Source organism: Eleutherodactylus coqui, unplaced genomic scaffold (assembly GCF_035609145.1).
Source record: "Eleutherodactylus coqui strain aEleCoq1 unplaced genomic scaffold, aEleCoq1.hap1 HAP1_SCAFFOLD_528, whole genome shotgun sequence".
NCBI classification, from domain to species: Eukaryota; Metazoa; Chordata; class Amphibia; order Anura; family Eleutherodactylidae; genus Eleutherodactylus; species Eleutherodactylus coqui.
Genome location: NW_027102426.1, coordinates 45,725 through 62,734, shown reverse-complemented (window position 1 = coordinate 62,734; position 17,010 = coordinate 45,725). Strand labels below are relative to the sequence as shown.

At 56.7% G+C, this 17,010-nt stretch overlaps 74 pseudogenes; all 74 read left to right on the top strand.

Annotated features, from left to right (window-relative positions):
• The first annotated feature begins 139 nt into the window (after positions 1-139).
• Positions 140-258, top strand: LOC136603013 (5S ribosomal RNA; annotated as a pseudogene).
• Positions 259-337: 79 nt separating this feature from the next.
• LOC136603145 (5S ribosomal RNA) lies at positions 338-456 on the top strand (annotated as a pseudogene).
• A 79-nt stretch (positions 457-535) lies between these two features.
• On the top strand, positions 536-654 carry LOC136603011 (5S ribosomal RNA; annotated as a pseudogene).
• Positions 655-737: 83 nt separating this feature from the next.
• LOC136603010 (5S ribosomal RNA) lies at positions 738-856 on the top strand (annotated as a pseudogene).
• Positions 857-1,134: 278 nt separating this feature from the next.
• Positions 1,135-1,253, top strand: LOC136603104 (5S ribosomal RNA; annotated as a pseudogene).
• Positions 1,254-1,333: 80 nt separating this feature from the next.
• LOC136603009 (5S ribosomal RNA) lies at positions 1,334-1,452 on the top strand (annotated as a pseudogene).
• Positions 1,453-1,532: 80 nt separating this feature from the next.
• On the top strand, positions 1,533-1,651 carry LOC136603073 (5S ribosomal RNA; annotated as a pseudogene).
• Positions 1,652-1,731: 80 nt separating this feature from the next.
• LOC136603101 (5S ribosomal RNA) lies at positions 1,732-1,850 on the top strand (annotated as a pseudogene).
• Positions 1,851-1,930: 80 nt separating this feature from the next.
• Positions 1,931-2,049, top strand: LOC136603008 (5S ribosomal RNA; annotated as a pseudogene).
• Positions 2,050-2,128: 79 nt separating this feature from the next.
• Positions 2,129-2,247, top strand: LOC136603007 (5S ribosomal RNA; annotated as a pseudogene).
• An 80-nt stretch (positions 2,248-2,327) lies between these two features.
• Positions 2,328-2,446, top strand: LOC136603109 (5S ribosomal RNA; annotated as a pseudogene).
• Positions 2,447-2,526: 80 nt separating this feature from the next.
• LOC136603014 (5S ribosomal RNA) lies at positions 2,527-2,645 on the top strand (annotated as a pseudogene).
• Positions 2,646-2,725: 80 nt separating this feature from the next.
• LOC136603004 (5S ribosomal RNA) lies at positions 2,726-2,844 on the top strand (annotated as a pseudogene).
• Positions 2,845-2,924: 80 nt separating this feature from the next.
• On the top strand, positions 2,925-3,043 carry LOC136603114 (5S ribosomal RNA; annotated as a pseudogene).
• Positions 3,044-3,123: 80 nt separating this feature from the next.
• On the top strand, positions 3,124-3,242 carry LOC136603117 (5S ribosomal RNA; annotated as a pseudogene).
• Positions 3,243-3,521: 279 nt separating this feature from the next.
• On the top strand, positions 3,522-3,640 carry LOC136603042 (5S ribosomal RNA; annotated as a pseudogene).
• An 80-nt stretch (positions 3,641-3,720) lies between these two features.
• On the top strand, positions 3,721-3,839 carry LOC136603126 (5S ribosomal RNA; annotated as a pseudogene).
• Positions 3,840-3,919: 80 nt separating this feature from the next.
• LOC136603003 (5S ribosomal RNA) lies at positions 3,920-4,038 on the top strand (annotated as a pseudogene).
• An 80-nt stretch (positions 4,039-4,118) lies between these two features.
• LOC136603078 (5S ribosomal RNA) lies at positions 4,119-4,237 on the top strand (annotated as a pseudogene).
• A 480-nt stretch (positions 4,238-4,717) lies between these two features.
• LOC136603002 (5S ribosomal RNA) lies at positions 4,718-4,836 on the top strand (annotated as a pseudogene).
• An 80-nt stretch (positions 4,837-4,916) lies between these two features.
• Positions 4,917-5,035, top strand: LOC136603001 (5S ribosomal RNA; annotated as a pseudogene).
• Positions 5,036-5,115: 80 nt separating this feature from the next.
• LOC136603144 (5S ribosomal RNA) lies at positions 5,116-5,234 on the top strand (annotated as a pseudogene).
• An 80-nt stretch (positions 5,235-5,314) lies between these two features.
• Positions 5,315-5,433, top strand: LOC136603000 (5S ribosomal RNA; annotated as a pseudogene).
• Positions 5,434-5,513: 80 nt separating this feature from the next.
• Positions 5,514-5,632, top strand: LOC136602998 (5S ribosomal RNA; annotated as a pseudogene).
• An 80-nt stretch (positions 5,633-5,712) lies between these two features.
• On the top strand, positions 5,713-5,831 carry LOC136602997 (5S ribosomal RNA; annotated as a pseudogene).
• An 80-nt stretch (positions 5,832-5,911) lies between these two features.
• Positions 5,912-6,030, top strand: LOC136602996 (5S ribosomal RNA; annotated as a pseudogene).
• Positions 6,031-6,110: 80 nt separating this feature from the next.
• LOC136603077 (5S ribosomal RNA) lies at positions 6,111-6,229 on the top strand (annotated as a pseudogene).
• An 80-nt stretch (positions 6,230-6,309) lies between these two features.
• LOC136603162 (5S ribosomal RNA) lies at positions 6,310-6,429 on the top strand (annotated as a pseudogene).
• Positions 6,430-6,905: 476 nt separating this feature from the next.
• LOC136602994 (5S ribosomal RNA) lies at positions 6,906-7,024 on the top strand (annotated as a pseudogene).
• An 80-nt stretch (positions 7,025-7,104) lies between these two features.
• On the top strand, positions 7,105-7,223 carry LOC136603090 (5S ribosomal RNA; annotated as a pseudogene).
• Positions 7,224-7,303: 80 nt separating this feature from the next.
• LOC136603076 (5S ribosomal RNA) lies at positions 7,304-7,422 on the top strand (annotated as a pseudogene).
• An 80-nt stretch (positions 7,423-7,502) lies between these two features.
• LOC136603103 (5S ribosomal RNA) lies at positions 7,503-7,621 on the top strand (annotated as a pseudogene).
• Positions 7,622-7,701: 80 nt separating this feature from the next.
• On the top strand, positions 7,702-7,820 carry LOC136603129 (5S ribosomal RNA; annotated as a pseudogene).
• An 80-nt stretch (positions 7,821-7,900) lies between these two features.
• LOC136603106 (5S ribosomal RNA) lies at positions 7,901-8,019 on the top strand (annotated as a pseudogene).
• Positions 8,020-8,099: 80 nt separating this feature from the next.
• LOC136603100 (5S ribosomal RNA) lies at positions 8,100-8,218 on the top strand (annotated as a pseudogene).
• Positions 8,219-8,298: 80 nt separating this feature from the next.
• On the top strand, positions 8,299-8,417 carry LOC136603032 (5S ribosomal RNA; annotated as a pseudogene).
• Positions 8,418-8,497: 80 nt separating this feature from the next.
• Positions 8,498-8,616, top strand: LOC136602993 (5S ribosomal RNA; annotated as a pseudogene).
• Positions 8,617-8,696: 80 nt separating this feature from the next.
• On the top strand, positions 8,697-8,815 carry LOC136603108 (5S ribosomal RNA; annotated as a pseudogene).
• An 80-nt stretch (positions 8,816-8,895) lies between these two features.
• On the top strand, positions 8,896-9,014 carry LOC136602992 (5S ribosomal RNA; annotated as a pseudogene).
• An 80-nt stretch (positions 9,015-9,094) lies between these two features.
• On the top strand, positions 9,095-9,213 carry LOC136602991 (5S ribosomal RNA; annotated as a pseudogene).
• An 80-nt stretch (positions 9,214-9,293) lies between these two features.
• Positions 9,294-9,412, top strand: LOC136602990 (5S ribosomal RNA; annotated as a pseudogene).
• An 80-nt stretch (positions 9,413-9,492) lies between these two features.
• Positions 9,493-9,611, top strand: LOC136602989 (5S ribosomal RNA; annotated as a pseudogene).
• Positions 9,612-9,691: 80 nt separating this feature from the next.
• Positions 9,692-9,810, top strand: LOC136603107 (5S ribosomal RNA; annotated as a pseudogene).
• A 280-nt stretch (positions 9,811-10,090) lies between these two features.
• Positions 10,091-10,209, top strand: LOC136602988 (5S ribosomal RNA; annotated as a pseudogene).
• Positions 10,210-10,289: 80 nt separating this feature from the next.
• On the top strand, positions 10,290-10,408 carry LOC136602986 (5S ribosomal RNA; annotated as a pseudogene).
• An 80-nt stretch (positions 10,409-10,488) lies between these two features.
• Positions 10,489-10,607, top strand: LOC136603143 (5S ribosomal RNA; annotated as a pseudogene).
• An 80-nt stretch (positions 10,608-10,687) lies between these two features.
• Positions 10,688-10,806, top strand: LOC136602985 (5S ribosomal RNA; annotated as a pseudogene).
• Positions 10,807-10,887: 81 nt separating this feature from the next.
• LOC136602983 (5S ribosomal RNA) lies at positions 10,888-11,006 on the top strand (annotated as a pseudogene).
• Positions 11,007-11,086: 80 nt separating this feature from the next.
• Positions 11,087-11,205, top strand: LOC136603099 (5S ribosomal RNA; annotated as a pseudogene).
• An 80-nt stretch (positions 11,206-11,285) lies between these two features.
• On the top strand, positions 11,286-11,404 carry LOC136602982 (5S ribosomal RNA; annotated as a pseudogene).
• Positions 11,405-11,682: 278 nt separating this feature from the next.
• Positions 11,683-11,801, top strand: LOC136602981 (5S ribosomal RNA; annotated as a pseudogene).
• An 81-nt stretch (positions 11,802-11,882) lies between these two features.
• On the top strand, positions 11,883-12,001 carry LOC136602980 (5S ribosomal RNA; annotated as a pseudogene).
• Positions 12,002-12,081: 80 nt separating this feature from the next.
• LOC136603159 (5S ribosomal RNA) lies at positions 12,082-12,200 on the top strand (annotated as a pseudogene).
• An 80-nt stretch (positions 12,201-12,280) lies between these two features.
• LOC136602979 (5S ribosomal RNA) lies at positions 12,281-12,399 on the top strand (annotated as a pseudogene).
• An 80-nt stretch (positions 12,400-12,479) lies between these two features.
• On the top strand, positions 12,480-12,598 carry LOC136603097 (5S ribosomal RNA; annotated as a pseudogene).
• An 80-nt stretch (positions 12,599-12,678) lies between these two features.
• Positions 12,679-12,797, top strand: LOC136603102 (5S ribosomal RNA; annotated as a pseudogene).
• An 80-nt stretch (positions 12,798-12,877) lies between these two features.
• On the top strand, positions 12,878-12,996 carry LOC136603085 (5S ribosomal RNA; annotated as a pseudogene).
• Positions 12,997-13,076: 80 nt separating this feature from the next.
• On the top strand, positions 13,077-13,195 carry LOC136603098 (5S ribosomal RNA; annotated as a pseudogene).
• Positions 13,196-13,275: 80 nt separating this feature from the next.
• On the top strand, positions 13,276-13,394 carry LOC136602978 (5S ribosomal RNA; annotated as a pseudogene).
• Positions 13,395-13,474: 80 nt separating this feature from the next.
• LOC136602977 (5S ribosomal RNA) lies at positions 13,475-13,593 on the top strand (annotated as a pseudogene).
• An 80-nt stretch (positions 13,594-13,673) lies between these two features.
• On the top strand, positions 13,674-13,792 carry LOC136602976 (5S ribosomal RNA; annotated as a pseudogene).
• An 80-nt stretch (positions 13,793-13,872) lies between these two features.
• LOC136602974 (5S ribosomal RNA) lies at positions 13,873-13,991 on the top strand (annotated as a pseudogene).
• An 80-nt stretch (positions 13,992-14,071) lies between these two features.
• LOC136602972 (5S ribosomal RNA) lies at positions 14,072-14,190 on the top strand (annotated as a pseudogene).
• Positions 14,191-14,270: 80 nt separating this feature from the next.
• Positions 14,271-14,389, top strand: LOC136603113 (5S ribosomal RNA; annotated as a pseudogene).
• An 80-nt stretch (positions 14,390-14,469) lies between these two features.
• On the top strand, positions 14,470-14,588 carry LOC136603115 (5S ribosomal RNA; annotated as a pseudogene).
• Positions 14,589-14,867: 279 nt separating this feature from the next.
• LOC136603041 (5S ribosomal RNA) lies at positions 14,868-14,986 on the top strand (annotated as a pseudogene).
• An 80-nt stretch (positions 14,987-15,066) lies between these two features.
• LOC136602971 (5S ribosomal RNA) lies at positions 15,067-15,185 on the top strand (annotated as a pseudogene).
• An 80-nt stretch (positions 15,186-15,265) lies between these two features.
• LOC136603089 (5S ribosomal RNA) lies at positions 15,266-15,384 on the top strand (annotated as a pseudogene).
• An 80-nt stretch (positions 15,385-15,464) lies between these two features.
• LOC136603075 (5S ribosomal RNA) lies at positions 15,465-15,583 on the top strand (annotated as a pseudogene).
• An 80-nt stretch (positions 15,584-15,663) lies between these two features.
• On the top strand, positions 15,664-15,782 carry LOC136603079 (5S ribosomal RNA; annotated as a pseudogene).
• A 280-nt stretch (positions 15,783-16,062) lies between these two features.
• On the top strand, positions 16,063-16,181 carry LOC136603048 (5S ribosomal RNA; annotated as a pseudogene).
• An 80-nt stretch (positions 16,182-16,261) lies between these two features.
• On the top strand, positions 16,262-16,380 carry LOC136602970 (5S ribosomal RNA; annotated as a pseudogene).
• A 279-nt stretch (positions 16,381-16,659) lies between these two features.
• Positions 16,660-16,778, top strand: LOC136602969 (5S ribosomal RNA; annotated as a pseudogene).
• Positions 16,779-16,859: 81 nt separating this feature from the next.
• On the top strand, positions 16,860-16,978 carry LOC136602968 (5S ribosomal RNA; annotated as a pseudogene).
• The last annotated feature ends 32 nt before the right edge of the window (positions 16,979-17,010 follow it).

Below are 17,010 nucleotides of genomic sequence, written 5' to 3'. Positions count from 1 at the left end.
TAGGCCTGGGGCAAGTACCAGTATGGGTGACCGGCTGGGAATCCCAGGTCCCGTTGACTTTTAAGGCCGTGAGTAGGTTTATTTCCTTTTCGGAGGTGCGTTCGCACTGCAGAAAGCCCATAGGAAAGGAGGAGGAGCTGTCAACGGGCATTCTAAGCTGAATGTGCCTGCTCTCGTCAGATCGCGGCCGCCAGCCAGCTTGAGGCCTGGCAAGTACCAGTATGGGTGACCGGCTGGGAATCCCAGGTCCCGTTGACTTTAAGGCCGTGAGTAGGTTTCTTTCCTTTTCGGAGGTGCGTTCGCACTGCAGAAAGCCCATAGGAAAGGAGGAGGAGCTGTCAACGGGCATTCTAAGCTGAATGTGCCTGCTCTCGTCAGATCGCGGCCGCCAGCCAGCTTGAGGCCTGGCAAGTACCAGTATGGGTGACCGGCTGGGAATCCCAGGTCCAGTTGACTTTTAAGGCCGTGAGTAGGTTTCTTTCCTTTTCGGAGGTGCGTTCGCACTGCAGAAAGCCATAGGAAAGGAGGAGGAGCTGTCAACGGGCATTCTAAGCTGAATGTGCCTGCTCTCGTCAGATCGCGGCCGCCAGCCAGCTTGAGGCCTGGCAAGTACCAGTATGGGTGACCGGCTGGGAATCCCAGGTCCCGTTGACTTTTAAGGCCGTGAGTAGGTTTCTTTTTCGTTTCGGAGGTGCGTTCGCACTGCAAAGAAAGCCCATAGGAAAGGAGGAGGAGCTGTCAACGGGCATTCTAAGCTGAATGTGCCTGCTCTCGTCAGATCGCGGCCGCCAGCCAGCTTGAGGCCTGGCAAGTACCAGTATGGGTGACCGGCTGGGAATCCCAGGTCCCGTTGACTTTTAAGGCCGTGAGTAGGTTTCTTTCCTTTTCGGAGGTGCGTTCGCACTGCAGAAAGCCCATAGGAAAGGAGGAGGAGCTGTCAACGGGCATTCTAAGCTGAATGTGCCTGCTCTCGTCAGATCGCGGCCGCCAGCCAGCTTGAGGCCTGGCAAGTACCAGTATGGGTGACCGGCTGGGAATCCCAGGTCCCGTGACTTTTAAGGCCGTGAGTAGGTTTCTTTCCGTTTCGGAGGTGCGTTCGCACTGCAGAAAGCCCATAGGAAAGGAGGAGGAGCTGTCAACGGGCATTCTAAGCAGAATGTGCCTGCTCTCGTCAGATCGCGGCCGCCAGCCAGCTTGAGGCCTGGCAAGTACCAGTATGGGTGACCGGCTGGGAATCCCAGGTCCCGTTGACTTTTAAGGCCGTGAGTAGGTTTCTTTCCTTTTCGGAGGTGCGTTCGCACTGCAGAAAGCCCATAGGAAAGGAGGAGGAGCTGTCAACGGGCATTCTAAGCTGAATGTGCCTGCTCTCGTCAGATCGCGGCCGCCAGCCAGCTTGAGGCCTGGCAAGTACCAGTATGGGTGACCGGCTGGGAATCCCAGGTCCCGTTGACTTTTAAGGCCGTGAGTAGGTTTCTTTCCTTTTCGGAGGTGCGTTCGCACTGCAGAAAGCCCATAGGAAAGGAGGAGGAGCTGTCAACGGGCATTCTAAGCTGAATGTGCCTGCTCTCGTCAGATCGCGGCCACCAGCCAGCTTGAGGCCTGGCAAGTACCAGTATGGGTGACCGGCTGGGAATCCCAGGTCCCGTTGACTTTTCAGGCCGTGAGTAGGTTTCTTTCCTTTTCGGTGGTGCGTTCGCACTGCAGAAAGCCCATAGGAAAGGAGGAGGAGCTGTCAACGGGCATTCTAAGCTGAATGTGCCTGCTCTCGTCAGATCGTGGCCGCCAGCCAGCTTGAGGCCTGGCAAGTACCAGTATGGGTGACCGGCTGGGAATCCCAGGTCCCGTTGACTTTTAAGGCCGTGAGTAGGTTTCTTTCCTTTTCGGAGGTGCGTTCGCACTGCAGAAAGCCCATAGGAAAGGAGGAGGAGCTGTCAACGGGCATTCTAAGCTGAATGTGCCTGCTCTCGTCAGATCGCGGCCGCCAGCCAGCTTGAGGCCTGGCAAGTACCAGTATGGGTGACCGGCTGGGAATCCCAGGTCCCGTTGACTTTTAAGGCCGTGAGTAGGTTTCTTTCCTTTTCGGAGGTGCGTTCGCACTGCAGAAAGCCATAGGAAAGGAGGAGGAGCTGTCAACGGGCATTCTAAGCTGAATGTGCCTGCTCTCGTCAGATCGCGGCCGCCAGCCAGCTTGAGGCCTGGCAAGTACCAGTATGGGTGACCGGCTGGGAATCCCAGGTCCCGTTGACTTTTAAGGCCGTGAGTAGGTTTCTTTCCTTTTCGGAGGTGCGTTCGCACTGCAGAAAGCCCATAGGAAAGGAGGAGGAGCTGTCAACGGGCATTCTAAGCTGAATGTGCCTGCTCTCGTCAGATCGCGGCCGCCAGCCAGCTTGAGGCCTGGCAAGTACCAGTATGGGTGACCGGCTGGGAATCCCAGGTCCCGTTGACTTTTAAGGCCGTGAGTAGGTTTCTTTCCTTTTCGGAGGTGCGTTCGCACTGCAGAAAGCCCATAGGAAAGGAGGAGGAGCTGTCAACGGGCATTCTAAGCTGAATGTGCCTGCTCTCGTCAGATCGCGGTCGCCAGCCAGCTTGAGGCCTGGCAAGTACCAGTATGGGTGACCGGCTGGGAATCCCAGGTCCCGTTGACTTTTAAGGCCGTGAGTAGGTATCTTTCCTTTTCGGAGGTGCGTTCGCACTGCAGAAAGCCCATAGGAAAGGAGGAGGAGCTGTCAACGGGCATTCTAAGCTGAATGTGCCTGCTCTCGTCAGATCGCGGCCGCCAGCCAGCTTGAGGCCTGGCAAGTACCAGTATGGGTGACCGGCTGGGAATCCCAGGTCCCGTTGACTTTTAAGGCCGTGAGTAGGTTTCTTTCCTTTTCGGAGGTGCGTTCGCACTGCAGAAAGCCCATAGGAAAGGAGGAGGAGCTGTCAACGGGCATTCTAAGCTGAATGTGCCTGCTCTCGTCAGATCGCGGCCGCCAGCCAGCTTGAGGCCTAGCAAGTACCAGTATGGGTGACCGGCTGGGAATCCCAGGTCCCGTTGACTTTTCAGGCCGTGAGTAGGTTTCTTTCCTTTTCGGTGGTGCGTTCGCACTGCAGAAAGCCCATAGGAAAGGAGGAGGAGCTGTCAACGGGCATTCTAAGCTGAATGTGCCTGCTCTCGTCAGATCGTGGCTGCCAGCCAGCTTGAGGCCTGGCAAGTACCAGTATGGGTGACCGGCTGGGAATCCCAGGTCCCGTTGACTTTTAAGGCCGTGAGTAGGTTTCTTTCCTTTTCGGAGGTGCGTTCGCACTGCAGAAAGCCCATAGGAAAGGAGGAGGAGCTGTCAACGGGCATTCTAAGCTGAATGTGCCTGCTCTCGTCAGATCGCGGCCGCCAGCCAGCTTGAGGCCTGGCAAGTACCAGTATGGGTGACCGGCTGGGAATGCCAGGTACGGTTGACTTTTAAAGCCGTGAGTAGGTTTCTTTCCTTTTCGGAGGTGCGTTCGCACTGCAGAAAGCCCATAGGAAAGGAGGAGGAGCTGTCAATGGGCATTCTAAGCTGAATGTGCCTGCTCTCGTCAGATCGCGGCCGCCAGCCAGCTTGAGGCCTGGCAAGTACCAGTATGGGTGACCGGCTGGGAATCCCAGGTCCCGTTGACTTTTAAGGCCGTGAGTAGGTTTCTTTCCTTTTCGGAGGTGCGTTCGCACTGCAGAAAGCCCATAGGAAAGGAGGAGGAGCTGTCAACGGGCATTCTAAGGTGAATGTGCCTGCTCTCGTCAGATCGCGGCCGCCAGCCAGCTTGAGGCCTGGCAAGTACCAGTATGGGTGACCGGCTGGGAATCCCAGGTCCCGTTGACTTTTCAGGCCGTGAGTAGGTTTCTTTCCTTTTCGGAGGTGCGTTCGCACTGCAGAAAGCCCATAGGAAAGGAGGAGGAGCTGTCAACGGGCATTCTAAGCTGAATGTGCCTGCTCTCGTCAGATCGCGGCCGCCAGCCAGCTTGAGGCCTGGCAAGTACCAGTATGGGTGACCGGCTGGGAATCCCAGGTCCCGTTGACTTTTAAGGCCGTGAGTAGGTTTCTTTCCTTTTCGGAGGTGCGTTCGCGCTGCAGAAAGCCCATAGGAAAGGAGGAGGAGCTGTCAACGGGCATTCTAAGCTGAATGTGCCTGCTCTCGTCAGATCGCGGCCGCCAGCCAGCCTGAGGCCTGGCAAGTACCAGTATGGGTGACCGGCTGGGAATTCCAGGTCCCGTTGACTTTTAAGGCCGTGAGTAGGTTTCTTTCCTTTTCGGAGGTGCGTTCGCGCTGCAGAAAGCCCATAGGAAAGGAGGAGGAGCTGTCAACGGGCATTATAAGCTGAATGTGCCTGCTCTCGTCAGATCGCGGCCGCCAGCCAGCCTGAGGCCTGGCAAGTACCAGTATGGGTGACCGGCTGGGAATTCCAGGTCCCGTTGACTTTTAAGGCCGTGAGTAGGTTTCTTTCCTTTTCGGAGGTGCGTTCGCACTGCAGAAAGCCCATAGGAAAGGAGGAGGAGCTGTCAACGGGCATTCTAAGCTGAATGTGCCTGCTCTCGTCAGATCGCGGCCCGCCAGCCAGCTTGAGGCCTGGCAAGTACCAGTATGTGTGACCGGCTGGGAATCCCAGGTCCAAGTTGACTTTTAAGGCCGTGAGTAGGTTTCTTTCCGTTTCGGAGGTGCGTTCGCACTGCAGAAAGCCCATAGGAAAGGAGGAGGAGCTGTCAACGGGCATTCTAAGCTGAATGTGCCTGCTCTCGTCAGATCGCGGCCGCCAGCCAGCTTGAGGCCTGGCAAGTACCAGTATGGGTGACCGGCTGGGAATCCCAGGTCCCGTTGACTTTTAAGGCCGTGAGTAGGTTTCTTTCCTTTTCGGAGGTGCGTTCGCACTGCAGAAAGCCCATAGGAAAGGAGGAGGAGCTGTCAACGGGCATTCTAAGCTGAATGTGCCTGCTCTCGTCAGATCGCGGCCGCCAGCCAGCTTGAGGCCTGGCAAGTACCAGTATGGGTGACCGGCTGGGAATCCCAGGTCCCGTTGACTTTTAAGGCCGTGAGTAGGTTTCTTTCCGTTTCGGAGGTGCGTTCGCACTGCAGAAAGCCCATAGGAAAGGAGGAGGAGCTGTCAACGGGCATTCTAAGCTGAATGTGCCTGCTCTCGTCAGATCGCGGCCGCCAGCCAGCTTGAGGCCTGGCAAGTACCAGTATGGGTGACCGGCTGGGAATCCCAGGTCCAGTTGACTTTTAAGGCCGTGAGTAGGTTTCTTTCCTTTTCGGAGGTGCGTTCGCACTGCAGAAAGCCCATAGGAAAGGAGGAGGAGCTGTCAACGGGCATTCTAAGCTGAATGTGCCTGCTCTCGTCAGATCGCGGCCGCCAGCCAGCTTGAGGCCTGGCAAGTACCAGTATGGGTGACCGGCTGGGAATCCCAGGTCCCGTTGACTTTTAAGGCCGTGAGTAGGTTTCTTTTCGTTTCGGAGGTGCGTTCGCACTGCAGAAAGCCCATAGGAAAGGAGGAGGAGCTGTCAACGGGCATTCTAAGCTGAATGTGCCTGCTCTCGTCAGATCGCGGCCGCCAGCCAGCTTGAGGCCTGGCAAGTACCAGTATGGGTGACCGGCTGGGAATCCCAGGTCCCGTTGACTTTTAAGGCCGTGAGTAGGTTTCTTTCCTTTTCGGAGGTGCGTTCGCACTGCAGAAAGCCCATAGGAAAGGAGGAGGAGCTGTCAACGGGCATTCTAAGCTGAATGTGCCTGCTCTCGTCAGATCGCGGCCGCCAGCCAGCTTGAGGCCTGGCAAGTACCAGTATGGGTGACCGGCTGGGAATCCCAGGTCCCGTTGACTTTTAAGGCCGTGAGTAGGTTTCTTTCCTTTTCGGAGGTGCGTTCGCGCTGCAGAAAGCCCATAGGAAAGGAGGAGGAGCTGTCAACGGGCATTCTAAGCTGAATGTGCCTGCTCTCGTCAGATCGCGGCCGCCAGCCAGCTTGAGGCCTGGCAAGTACCAGTATGGGTGACCGGCTGGGAATCCCAGGTCCCGTTGACTTTTAAGGCCGTGAGTAGGTTTCTTTCCTTTTCGGAGGTGCGTTCGCGCTGCAGAAAGCCCATAGGAAAGGAGGAGGAGCTGTCAACGGGCATTCTAAGCTGAATGTGCCTGCTCTCGTCAGATCGCGGCCGCCAGCCAGCCTGAGGCCTGGCAAGTACCAGTATGGGTGACCGGCTGGGAATTCCAGGTCCCGTTGACTTTTAAGGCCGTGAGTAGGTTTCTTTCCTTTTCGGAGGTGCGTTCGCGCTGCAGAAAGCCCATAGGAAAGGAGGAGGAGCTGTCAACGGGCATTCTAAGCTGAATGTGCCTGCTCTCGTCAGATCGCGGCCGCCCAGCCAGCCTGAGGCCTGGCAAGTACCAGTATGGGTGACCGGCTGGGAATTCCAGGTCCCGTTGACTTTTAAGGCCGTGAGTAGGTTTCTTTCCTTTTCGGAGGTGCGTTCGCACTGCAGAAAGCCCATAGGAAAGGAGGAGGAGCTGTCAACGGGCATTCTAAGCTGAATGTGCCTGCTCTCGTCAGATCGTGGCCGCCAGCCAGCTTGAGGCCTGGCAAGTACCAGTATGGGTGACCGGCTGGAATCCCAGGTCCCGTTGACTTTTAAGGCCGTGAGTAGGTTTCTTTCCTTTTCGGAGGTGCGTTCGCACTGCAGAAAGCCCATAGGAAAGGAGGAGGAGCTGTCAATGGGCATTCTAAGCTGAATGTGCCTGCTCTCGTCAGATCGCGGCCGCCAGCCAGCTTGAGGCCTGGCAAGTACCAGTATGGGTAACCGGCTGGAATCCCAGGTCCCGTTGACTTTTAAGGCCGTGAGTAGGTTTCTTTCCTTTTCGGAGGTGCGTTCGCACTGCAGAAAGCCCATAGGAAAGGAGGAGGAGCTGTCAACGGGCATTCTAAGCTGAATGTGCCTGCTCTCGTCAGATCGCGGCCGCCAGCCAGCTTGAGGCCTGGCAAGTACCAGTATGGGTGACCGGCTGGGAATCCCAGGTCCCGTTGACTTTTCAGGCCGTGAGTAGGTTTCTTTCCTTTTCGGAGGTGCGTTCGCACTGCAGAAAGCCCATAGGAAAGGAGGAGGAGCTGTCAACGGGCATTCTAAGCTGAATGTGCCTGCTCTCGTCAGATCGCGGCCGCCAGCCAGCTTGAGGCCTGGCAAGTACCAGTATGGGTGACCGGCTGTGAATCCCAGGTCCCGTTGACTTTTAAGGCCGTGAGTAGGTTTCTTTCCTTTTCGGAGGTGCGTTCGCGCTGCAGAAAGCCCATAGGAAAGGAGGAGGAGCTGTCAACGGGCATTCTAAGCTGAATGTGCCTGCTCTCGTCAGATCGCGGCCGCCAGCCAGCCTGAGGCCTGGCAAGTACCAGTATGGGTGACCGGCTGGGAATTCCAGGTCCCGTTGACTTTTAAGGCCGTGAGTAGGTTTCTTTCCGTTTCGGAGGTGCGTTCGCACTGCAGAAAGCCCATAGGAAAGGAGGAGGAGCTGTCAACGGGCATTCTAAGCAGAATGTGCCTGCTCTCGTCAGATCGCGGCCGCCAGCCAGCTTGAGGCCTGGCAAGTACCAGTATGGGTGACCGGCTGGGAATCCCAGGTCCCGTTGACTTTTAAGGCCGTGAGTAGGTTTCTTTCCTTTTCGGAGGTGCGTTCGCACTGCAGAAAGCCCATAGGAAAGGAGGAGGAGCTGTCAACGGGCATTCTAAGCTGAATGTGCCTGCTCTCGTCAGATCGCGGCCGCCAGCCAGCTTGAGGCCTGGCAAGTACCAGTATGGGTGACCGGCTGGGTATCCCAGGTCCCGTTGACTTTTAAGGCCGTGAGTAGGTTTCTTTCCTTTTCGGAGGTGCGTTCGCACTGCAGAAAGCCCATAGGAAAGGAGGAGGAGCTGTCAACGGGCATTCTAAGCTGAATGTGCCTGCTCTCGTCAGATCGCGGCCGCCAGCCAGCTTGAGGCCTGGCAAGTACCAGTATGGGTGACCGGCTGGGAATCCCAGGTCCCATTGACTTTTCAGGCCGTGAGTAGGTTTCTTTCCTTTTCGGTGGTGCGTTCGCACTGCAGAAAGCCCATAGGAAAGGAGGAGGAGCTGTCAACGGGCATTCTAAGCTGAATGTGCCTGCTCTCGTCAGATCGTGGCCGCCAGCCAGCTTGAGGCCTGGCAAGTACCAGTATGGGTGACCGGCTGGGAATCCCAGGTCCCGTTGACTTTTAAGGCCGTGAGTAGGTTTCTTTCCTTTTCGGAGGTGCGTTCGCACTGCAGAAAGCCCATAGGAAAGGAGGAGGAGCTGTCAATGGGCATTCTAAGCTGAATGTGCCTGCTCTCGTCAGATCGCGGCCGCCAGCCAGCTTGAGGCCTGGCAAGTACCAGTATGGGTGACCGGCTGGGAATCCCAGGTCCCGTTGACTTTTAAGGCCGTGAGTAGGTTTCGTTCCGTTTCGGAGGTGCGTTCGCACTGCAGAAAGCCCATAGGAAAGGAGGAGGAGCTGTCAACGGGCATTCTAAGCTGAATGTGCCTGCTCTCGTCAGATCGCGGCCGCCAGCCAGCTTGAGGCCTGGCAAGTACCAGTATGGGTGACCGGCTGGGAATCCCAGGTCCCGTTGACTTTTAAGGCCGTGAGTAGGTTTCTTTCCTTTTCGGAGGTGCGTTCGCACTGCAGAAAGCCCATAGGAAAGGAGGAGGAGCTGTCAACGGGCATTCTAAGCTGAATGTGCCTGCTCTCGTCAGATCACGGCCGCCAGCCAGCTTGAGGCCTGGCAAGTACCAGTATGGGTGACCGGCTGGGAATCCCAGGTCCCGTTGACTTTTCAGGCCGTGAGTAGGTTTCTTTCCTTTTCGGAGGTGCGTTCGCACTGCAGAAAGCCCATAGGAAAGGAGGAGGAGCTGTCAACGGGCATTCTAAGCTGAATGTGCCTGCTCTCGTCAGATCGCGGCCGCCAGCCAGCTTGAGGCCTGGCAAGTACCAGTATGGGTGACCGGCTGGGAATCCCAGGTCCCGTTGACTTTTAAGGCCGTGAGTAGGTTTCTTTCCTTTTCGGAGGTGCGTTCGCACTGCAGAAAGCCCATAGGAAAGGAGGAGGAGCTGTCAACGGGCATTCTAAGCTGAATGTGCCTGCTCTCGTCAGATCGCGGCCGCCAGCCAGCTTGAGGCCTGGCAAGTACCAGTATGGGTGACCGGCTGGGAATCCCAGGTCCCGTTGACTTTTAAGGCCGTGAGTAGGTTTCTTTCCGTTTCGGAGGTGCGTTCGCACTGCAGAAAGCCCATAGGAAAGGAGGAGGAGCTGTCAACGGGCATTCTAAGCTGAATGTGCCTGCTCTCGTCAGATCGCGGCCGCCAGCCAGCTTGAGGCCTGGCAAGTACCAGTATGGGTGACCGGCTGGGAATCCCAGGTCCCGTTGACTTTTAAGGCCGTGAGTAGGTTTCTTTCCTTTTCGGAGGTGCGTTCGCACTGCAGAAAGCCCATAGGAAAGGAGGAGGAGCTGTCAACGGGCATTCTAAGCTGAATGTGCCTGCTCTCGTCAGATCGCGGCCGCCAGCCAGCTTGAGGCCTGGCAAGTACCAGTATGGGTGACCGGCTGGGAATCCCAGGTCCCGTTGACTTTTCAGGCCGTGAGTAGGTTTCTTTCCTTTTCGGAGGTGCGTTCGCACTGCAGAAAGCCCATAGGAAAGGAGGAGGAGCTGTCAACGGGCATTCTAAGCTGAATGTGCCTGCTCTCGTCAGATCACGGCCGCCAGCCAGCTTGAGGCCTGGCAAGTACCAGTATGGGTGACCGGCTGGGAATCCCAGGTCCCGTTGACTTTTAAGGCCGTGAGTAGGTTTCTTTCCTTTTCGGAGGTGCGTTCGCACTGCAGAAAGCCCATAGGAAAGGAGGAGGAGCTGTCAACGGGCATTCTAAGCTGAATGTGCCTGCTCTCGTCAGATCGCGGCCGCCAGCCAGCTTGAGGCCTGGCAAGTACCAGTATGGGTGACCGGCTGGGAATCCCAGGTCCAAGTTGACTTTTAAGGCCGTGAGTAGGTTTCTTTCCGTTTCGGAGATGCGTTCGCACTGCAGAAAGCCCATAGGAAAGGAGGAGGAGCTGTCAACGGGCATTCTAAGCTGAATGTGCCTGCTCTCGTCAGATCGCGGCCGCCAGCCAGCTTGAGGCCTGGCAAGTACCAGTATGGGTGACCGGCTGGGAATCCCAGGTCCCGTTGACTTTTAAGGCCGTGAGTAGGTTTCTTTCCTTTTCGGAGGTGCGTTCGCACTGCAGAAAGCCCATAGGAATGGAGGAGGAGCTGTCAACGGGCATTCTAAGCTGAATGTGCCTGCTCTCGTCAGATCGCGGCCGCCAGCCAGCTTGAGGCCTGGCAAGTACCAGTATGGGTGACCGGCTGGGAATCCCAGGTCCCGTTGACTTTTAAGGCCGTGAGTAGGTTTCTTTCCGTTTCGGAGGTGCGTTCGCACTGCAGAAAGCCCATAGGAAAGGAGGAGGAGCTGTCAACGGGCATTCTAAGCTGAATGTGCCTGCTCTCGTCAGATCGCGGCCGCCAGCCAGCTTGAGGCCTGGCAAGTACCAGTATGGGTGACCGGCTGGGAATCCCAGGTCCAGTTGACTTTTAAGGCCGTGAGTAGGTTTCTTTCCTTTTCGGAGGTGCGTTCGCACTGCAGAAAGCCCATAGGAAAGGAGGAGGAGCTGTCAACGGGCATTCTAAGCTGAATGTGCCTGCTCTCGTCAGATCGCGGCCGCCAGCCAGCTTGAGGCCTGGCAAGTACCAGTATGGGTGACCGGCTGGGAATCCCAGGTCCCGTTGACTTTTAAGGCCGTGAGTAGGTTTCTTTTTCGTTTCGGAGGTGCGTTCGCACTGCAGAAAGCCCATAGGAAAGGAGGAGGAGCTGTCAACGGGCATTCTAAGCTGAATGTGCCTGCTCTCGTCAGATCGCGGCCGCCAGCCAGCTTGAGGCCTGGCAAGTACCAGTATGGGTGACCGGCTGGGAATCCCAGGTCCCGTTGACTTTTCAGGCCGTGAGTAGGTTTCTTTCCTTTTCGGTGGTGCGTTCGCACTGCAGAAAGCCCATAGGAAAGGAGGAGGAGCTGTCAACGGGCATTCTAAGCTGAATGTGCCTGCTCTCGTCAGATCGTGGCCGCCAGCCAGCTTGAGGCCTGGCAAGTACCAGTATGGGTGACCGGCTGGGAATCCCAGGTCCCGTTGACTTTTAAGGCCGTGAGTAGGTTTATTTCCTTTTCGGAGGTGCGTTCGCACTGCAGAAAGCCCATAGGAAAGGAGGAGGAGCCGTCAACGGGCATTCTAAGCTGAATGTGCCTGCTCTCGTCAGATCGCGGCCGCCAGCCAGCTTGAGGCCTGGCAAGTACCAGTATGGGTGACCGGCTGGGAATCCCAGGTCCCGTTGACTTTAAGGCCGTGAGTAGGTTTCTTTCCTTTTCGGAGGTGCGTTCGCACTGCAGAAAGCCCATAGGAAAGGAGGAGGAGCTGTCAACGGGCATTCTAAGCTGAATGTGCCTGCTCTTGTCAGATCGTGGCCGCCAGCCAGCTTGAGGCCTGGCAAGTACCAGTATGGGTGACCGGCTGGGAATCCCAGGTCCAGTTGACTTTTAAGGCCGTGAGTAGGTTTCTTTCCTTTTCGGAGGTGCGTTCGCACTGCAGAAAGCCCATAGGAAAGGAGGAGGAGCTGTCAACGGGCATTCTAAGCTGAATGTGCCTGCTCTCGTCAGATCGCGGCCGCCAGCCAGCTTGAGGCCTGGCAAGTACCAGTATGGGTGACCGGCTGGGAATCCCAGGTCCCGTTGACTTTTAAGGCCGTGAGTAGGTTTCTTTTTCGTTTCGGAGGTGCGTTCGCACTGCAGAAAGCCCATAGGAAAGGAGGAGGAGCTGTCAACGGGCATTCTAAGCTGAATGTGCCTGCTCTCGTCAGATCGCGGCCGCCAGCCAGCTTGAGGCCTGGCAAGTACCAGTATGGGTGACCGGCTGGGAATCCCAGGTCCCGTTGACTTTTAAGGCCGTGAGTAGGTTTCTTTCCTTTTCGGAGGTGCGTTCGCACTGCAGAAAGCCCATAGGAAAGGAGGAGGAGCTGTCAACGGGCATTCTAAGCTGAATGTGCCTGCTCTCGTCAGATCGCGGCCGCCAGCCAGCTTGAGGCCTGGCAAGTACCAGTATTGGTGACCAGCTGGGAATCCCAGGTCCCGTTGACTTTTAAGGCCGTGAGTAGGTTTCTTTCCTTTTCGGAGGTGCGTTCGCACTGCAGAAAGCCCATAGGAAAGGAGGAGGAGCTGTCAACGGGCATTCTAAGCTGAATGTGCCTGCTCTCGTCAGATCGCGGCCGCCAGCCAGCTTGAGGCCTGGCAAGTACCAGTATGGGTGACCGGCTGGGAATCCCAGGTCCCGTTGACTTTTAAGGCCGTGAGTAGGTTTCTTTCCTTTTCGGAGGTGCGTTCGCACTGCAGAAAGCCCATAGGAAAGGAGGAGGAGCTGTCAACGGGCATTCTAAGCTGAATGTGCCTGCTCTCGTCAGATCGCGGCCGCCAGCCAGCTTGAGGCCTGGCAAGTACCAGTATGGGTGACCGGCTGGGAATCCCAGGTCCCGTTGACTTTTAAGGCCGTGAGTAGGTTTCTTTCCGTTTCGGAGGTGCGTTCGCACTGCAGAAAGCCCATAGGAAAGGAGGAGGAGCTGTCAACGGGCATTCTAAGCAGAATGTGCCTGCTCTCGTCAGATCGCGGCCGCCAGCCAGCTTGAGGCCTGGCAAGTACCAGTATGGGTGACCGGCTGGGAATCCCAGGTCCCGTTGACTTTTAAGGCCGTGAGTAGGTTTCTTTCCTTTTCGGAGGTGCGTTCGCACTGCAGAAAGCCCATAGGAAAGGAGGAGGAGCTGTCAACGGGCATTCTAAGCTGAATGTGCCTGCTCTCGTCAGATCGCGGCCGCCAGCCAGCTTGAGGCCTGGCAAGTACCAGTATGGGTGACCGGCTGGGAATCCCAGGTCCCGTTGACTTTTCAGGCCGTGAGTAGGTTTCTTTCCTTTTCGGTGGTGCGTTCGCACTGCAGAAAGCCCATAGGAAAGGAGGAGGAGCTGTCAACGGGCATTCTAAGCTGAATGTGCCTGCTCTCGTCAGATCGTGGCCGCCAGCCAGCTTGAGGCCTGGCAAGTACCAGTATGGGTGACCGGCTGGGAATCCCAGGTCCCGTTGACTTTTAAGGCCGTGAGTAGGTTTCTTTCCTTTTCGGAGGTGCGTTCGCACTGCAGAAAGCCCATAGGAAAGGAGGATGAGCTGTCAACGGGCATTCTAAGCTGAATGTGCCTGCTCTCGTCAGATCGCGGCCGCCAGCCAGCTTGAGGCCTGGCAAGTACCAGTATGGGTGACCGGCTGGGAATCCCAGGTCCCGTTGACTTTTAAGGCCGTGAGTAGGTTTCTTTCCTTTTCGGAGGTGCGTTCGCACTGCAGAAAGCCCATAGGAAAGGAGGAGGAGCTGTCAACGGGCATTCTAAGCTGAATGTGCCTGCTCTCGTCAGATCGCGGCCGCCAGCCAGCTTGAGGCCTGGCAAGTACCAGTATGGGTGACCGGCTGGGAATCCCAGGTCCCGTTGACTTTTAAGGCCGTGAGTAGGTTTCTTTCCTTTTCGGAGGTGCGTTCGCACTGCAGAAAGCCCATAGGAAAGGAGGAGGAGCTGTCAACGGGCATTCTAAGCTGAATGTGCCTGCTCTCGTCAGATCGCGGCCGCCAGCCAGCTTGAGGCCTGGCAAGTACCAGTATGGGTGACCGGCTGGGAATCCCAGGTCCCGTTGACTTTTAAGGCCGTGAGTAGGTTTCTTTCCTTTTCGGAGGTGCGTTCGCACTGCAGAAAGCCCATAGGAAAGGAGGAGGAGCTGTCAACGGGCATTCTAAGCTGAATGTGCCTGCTCTCGTCAGATCGCGGCCGCCAGCCAGCTTGAGGCCTGGCAAGTACCAGTATGGGTGACCGGCTGGGAATCCCAGGTCCCGTTGACTTTTAAGGCCGTGAGTAGGTATCTTTCCTTTTCGGAGGTGCGTTCGCACTGCAGAAAGCCCATAGGAAAGGAGGAGGAGCTGTCAACGGGCATTCTAAGCTGAATGTGCCTGCTCTCGTCAGATCGCGGCCGCCAGCCAGCTTGAGGCCTGGCAAGTACCAGTATGGGTGACCGGCTGGGAATCCCAGGTCCCGTTGACTTTTAAGGCCGTGAGTAGGTTTCTTTCCTTTTCGGAGGTGCGTTCGCACTGCAGAAAGCCCATAGGAAAGGAGGAGGAGCTGTCAACGGGCATTCTAAGCTGAATGTGCCTGCTCTCGTCAGATCGCGGCCGCCAGCCAGCTTGAGGCCTAGCAAGTACCAGTATGGGTGACCGGCTGGGAATCCCAGGTCCCGTTGACTTTTCAGGCCGTGAGTAGGTTTCTTTCCTTTTCGGTGGTGCGTTCGCACTGCAGAAAGCCCATAGGAAAGGAGGAGGAGCTGTCAACGGGCATTCTAAGCTGAATGTGCCTGCTCTCGTCAGATCGTGGCTGCCAGCCAGCTTGAGGCCTGGCAAGTACCAGTATGGGTGACCGGCTGGGAATCCCAGGTCCCGTTGACTTTTAAGGCCGTGAGTAGGTTTCTTTCCTTTTCGGAGGTGCGTTCGCACTGCAGAAAGCCCATAGGAAAGGAGGAGGAGCTGTCAACGGGCATTCTAAGCTGAATGTGCCTGCTCTCGTCAGATCGCGGCCGCCAGCCAGCTTGAGGCCTGGCAAGTACCAGTATGGGTGACCGGCTGGGAATGCCAGGTACGGTTGACTTTTAAAGCCGTGAGTAGGTTTCTTTCCTTTTCGGAGGTGCGTTCGCACTGCAGAAAGCCCATAGGAAAGGAGGAGGAGCTGTCAATGGGCATTCTAAGCTGAATGTGCCTGCTCTCGTCAGATCGCGGCCGCCAGCCAGCTTGAGGCCTGGCAAGTACCAGTATGGGTGACCGGCTGGGAATCCCAGGTCCCGTTGACTTTTAAGGCCGTGAGTAGGTTTCTTTCCTTTTCGGAGGTGCGTTCGCACTGCAGAAAGCCCATAGGAAAGGAGGAGGAGCTGTCAACGGGCATTCTAAGCTGAATGTGCCTGCTCTCGTCAGATCGCGGCCGCCAGCCAGCTTGAGGCCTGGCAAGTACCAGTATGGGTGACCGGCTGGGAATCCCAGGTCCCGTTGACTTTTCAGGCCGTGAGTAGGTTTCTTTCCTTTTCGGAGGTGCGTTCGCACTGCAGAAAGCCCATAGGAAAGGAGGAGGAGCTGTCAACGGGCATTCTAAGCTGAATGTGCCTGCTCTCGTCAGATCGCGGCCGCCAGCCAGCTTGAGGCCTGGCAAGTACCAGTATGGGTGACCGGCTGTGAATCCCAGGTCCCGTTGACTTTTAAGGCCGTGAGTAGGTTTCTTTCCTTTTCGGAGGTGCGTTCGCGCTGCAGAAAGCCCATAGGAAAGGAGGAGGAGCTGTCAACGGGCATTCTAAGCTGAATGTGCCTGCTCTCGTCAGATCGCGGCCGCCAGCCAGCCTGAGGCCTGGCAAGTACCAGTATGGGTGACCGGCTGGGAATTCCAGGTCCCGTTGACTTTTAAGGCCGTGAGTAGGTTTCTTTCCTTTTCGGAGGTGCGTTCGCGCTGCAGAAAGCCCATAGGAAAGGAGGAGGAGCTGTCAACGGGCATTCTAAGCTGGATGTGCCTGCTCTCGTCAGATCGCGGCCGCCAGCCAGCCTGAGGCCTGGCAAGTACCAGTATGGGTGACCGGCTGGGAATTCCAGGTCCCGTTGACTTTTAAGGCCGTGAGTAGGTTTCTTTCCTTTTCGGAGGTGCGTTCGCACTGCAGAAAGCCCATAGGAAAGGAGGAGGAGCTGTCAACGGGCATTCTAAGCTGAATGTGCCTGCTCTCGTCAGATCACGGCCGCCAGCCAGCTTGAGGCCTGGCAAGTACCAGTATGTGTGACCGGCTGGGAATCCCAGGTCCAAGTTGACTTTTAAGGCCGTGAGAAGGTTTCTTTCCGTTTCGGAGGTGCGTTCGCACTGCAGAAAGCCCATAGGAAAGGAGGAGGAGCTGTCAACGGGCATTCTAAGCTGAATGTGCCTGCTCTCGTCAGATCGCGGCCGCCAGCCAGCTTGAGGCCTGGTAAGTACCAGTATGGGTGACCGGCTGGGAATCCCAGGTCCCGTTGACTTTTAAGGCCGTGAGTAGGTTTCTTTCCTTTTCGGAGGTGCGTTCGCACTGCAGAAAGCCCATAGGAAAGGAGGAGGAGCTGTCAACGGGCATTCTAAGCTGAATGTGCCTGCTCTCGTCAGATCGCGGCCGCCAGCCAGCTTGAGGCCTGGCAAGTACCAGTATGGGTGACCGGCTGGGAATCCCAGGTCCCGTTGACTTTTAAGGCCGTGAGTAGGTTTCTTTCCGTTTCCGAGGTGCGTTCGCACTGCAGAAAGCCCATAGGAAAGGAGGAGGAGCTGTCAACGGGCATTCTAAGCTGAATGTGCCTGCTCTCGTCAGATCGCGGCCGCCAGCCAGCTTGAGGCCTGGCAAGTACCAGTATGGGTGACCGGCTGGGGATCCCAGGTCCAGTTGACTTTTAAGGCCGTGAGTAGGTTTCTTTCCTTTTCGGAGGTGCGTTCGCACTGCAGAAAGCCCATAGGAAAGGAGGAGGAGCTGTCAACGGGCATTCTAAGCTGAATGTGCCTGCTCTCGTCAGATCGCGGCCGCCAGCCAGCTTGAGGCCTGGCAAGTACCAGTATGGGTGACCGGCTGGGAATCCCAGGTCCCGTTGACTTTTAAGGCCGTGAGTAGGTTTCTTTTTCGTTTCGGAGGTGCGTTCGCACTGCAGAAAGCCCATAGGAAAGGAGGAGGAGCTGTCAACGGGCATTCTAAGCTGAATGTGCCTGCTCTCGTCAGATCGCGGCCGCCAGCCAGCTTGAGGCCTGGCAAGTACCAGTATGGGTGACCGGCTGGGAATCCCAGGTCCCGTTGACTTTTAAGGCCGTGAGTAGGTTTCTTTCCTTTTC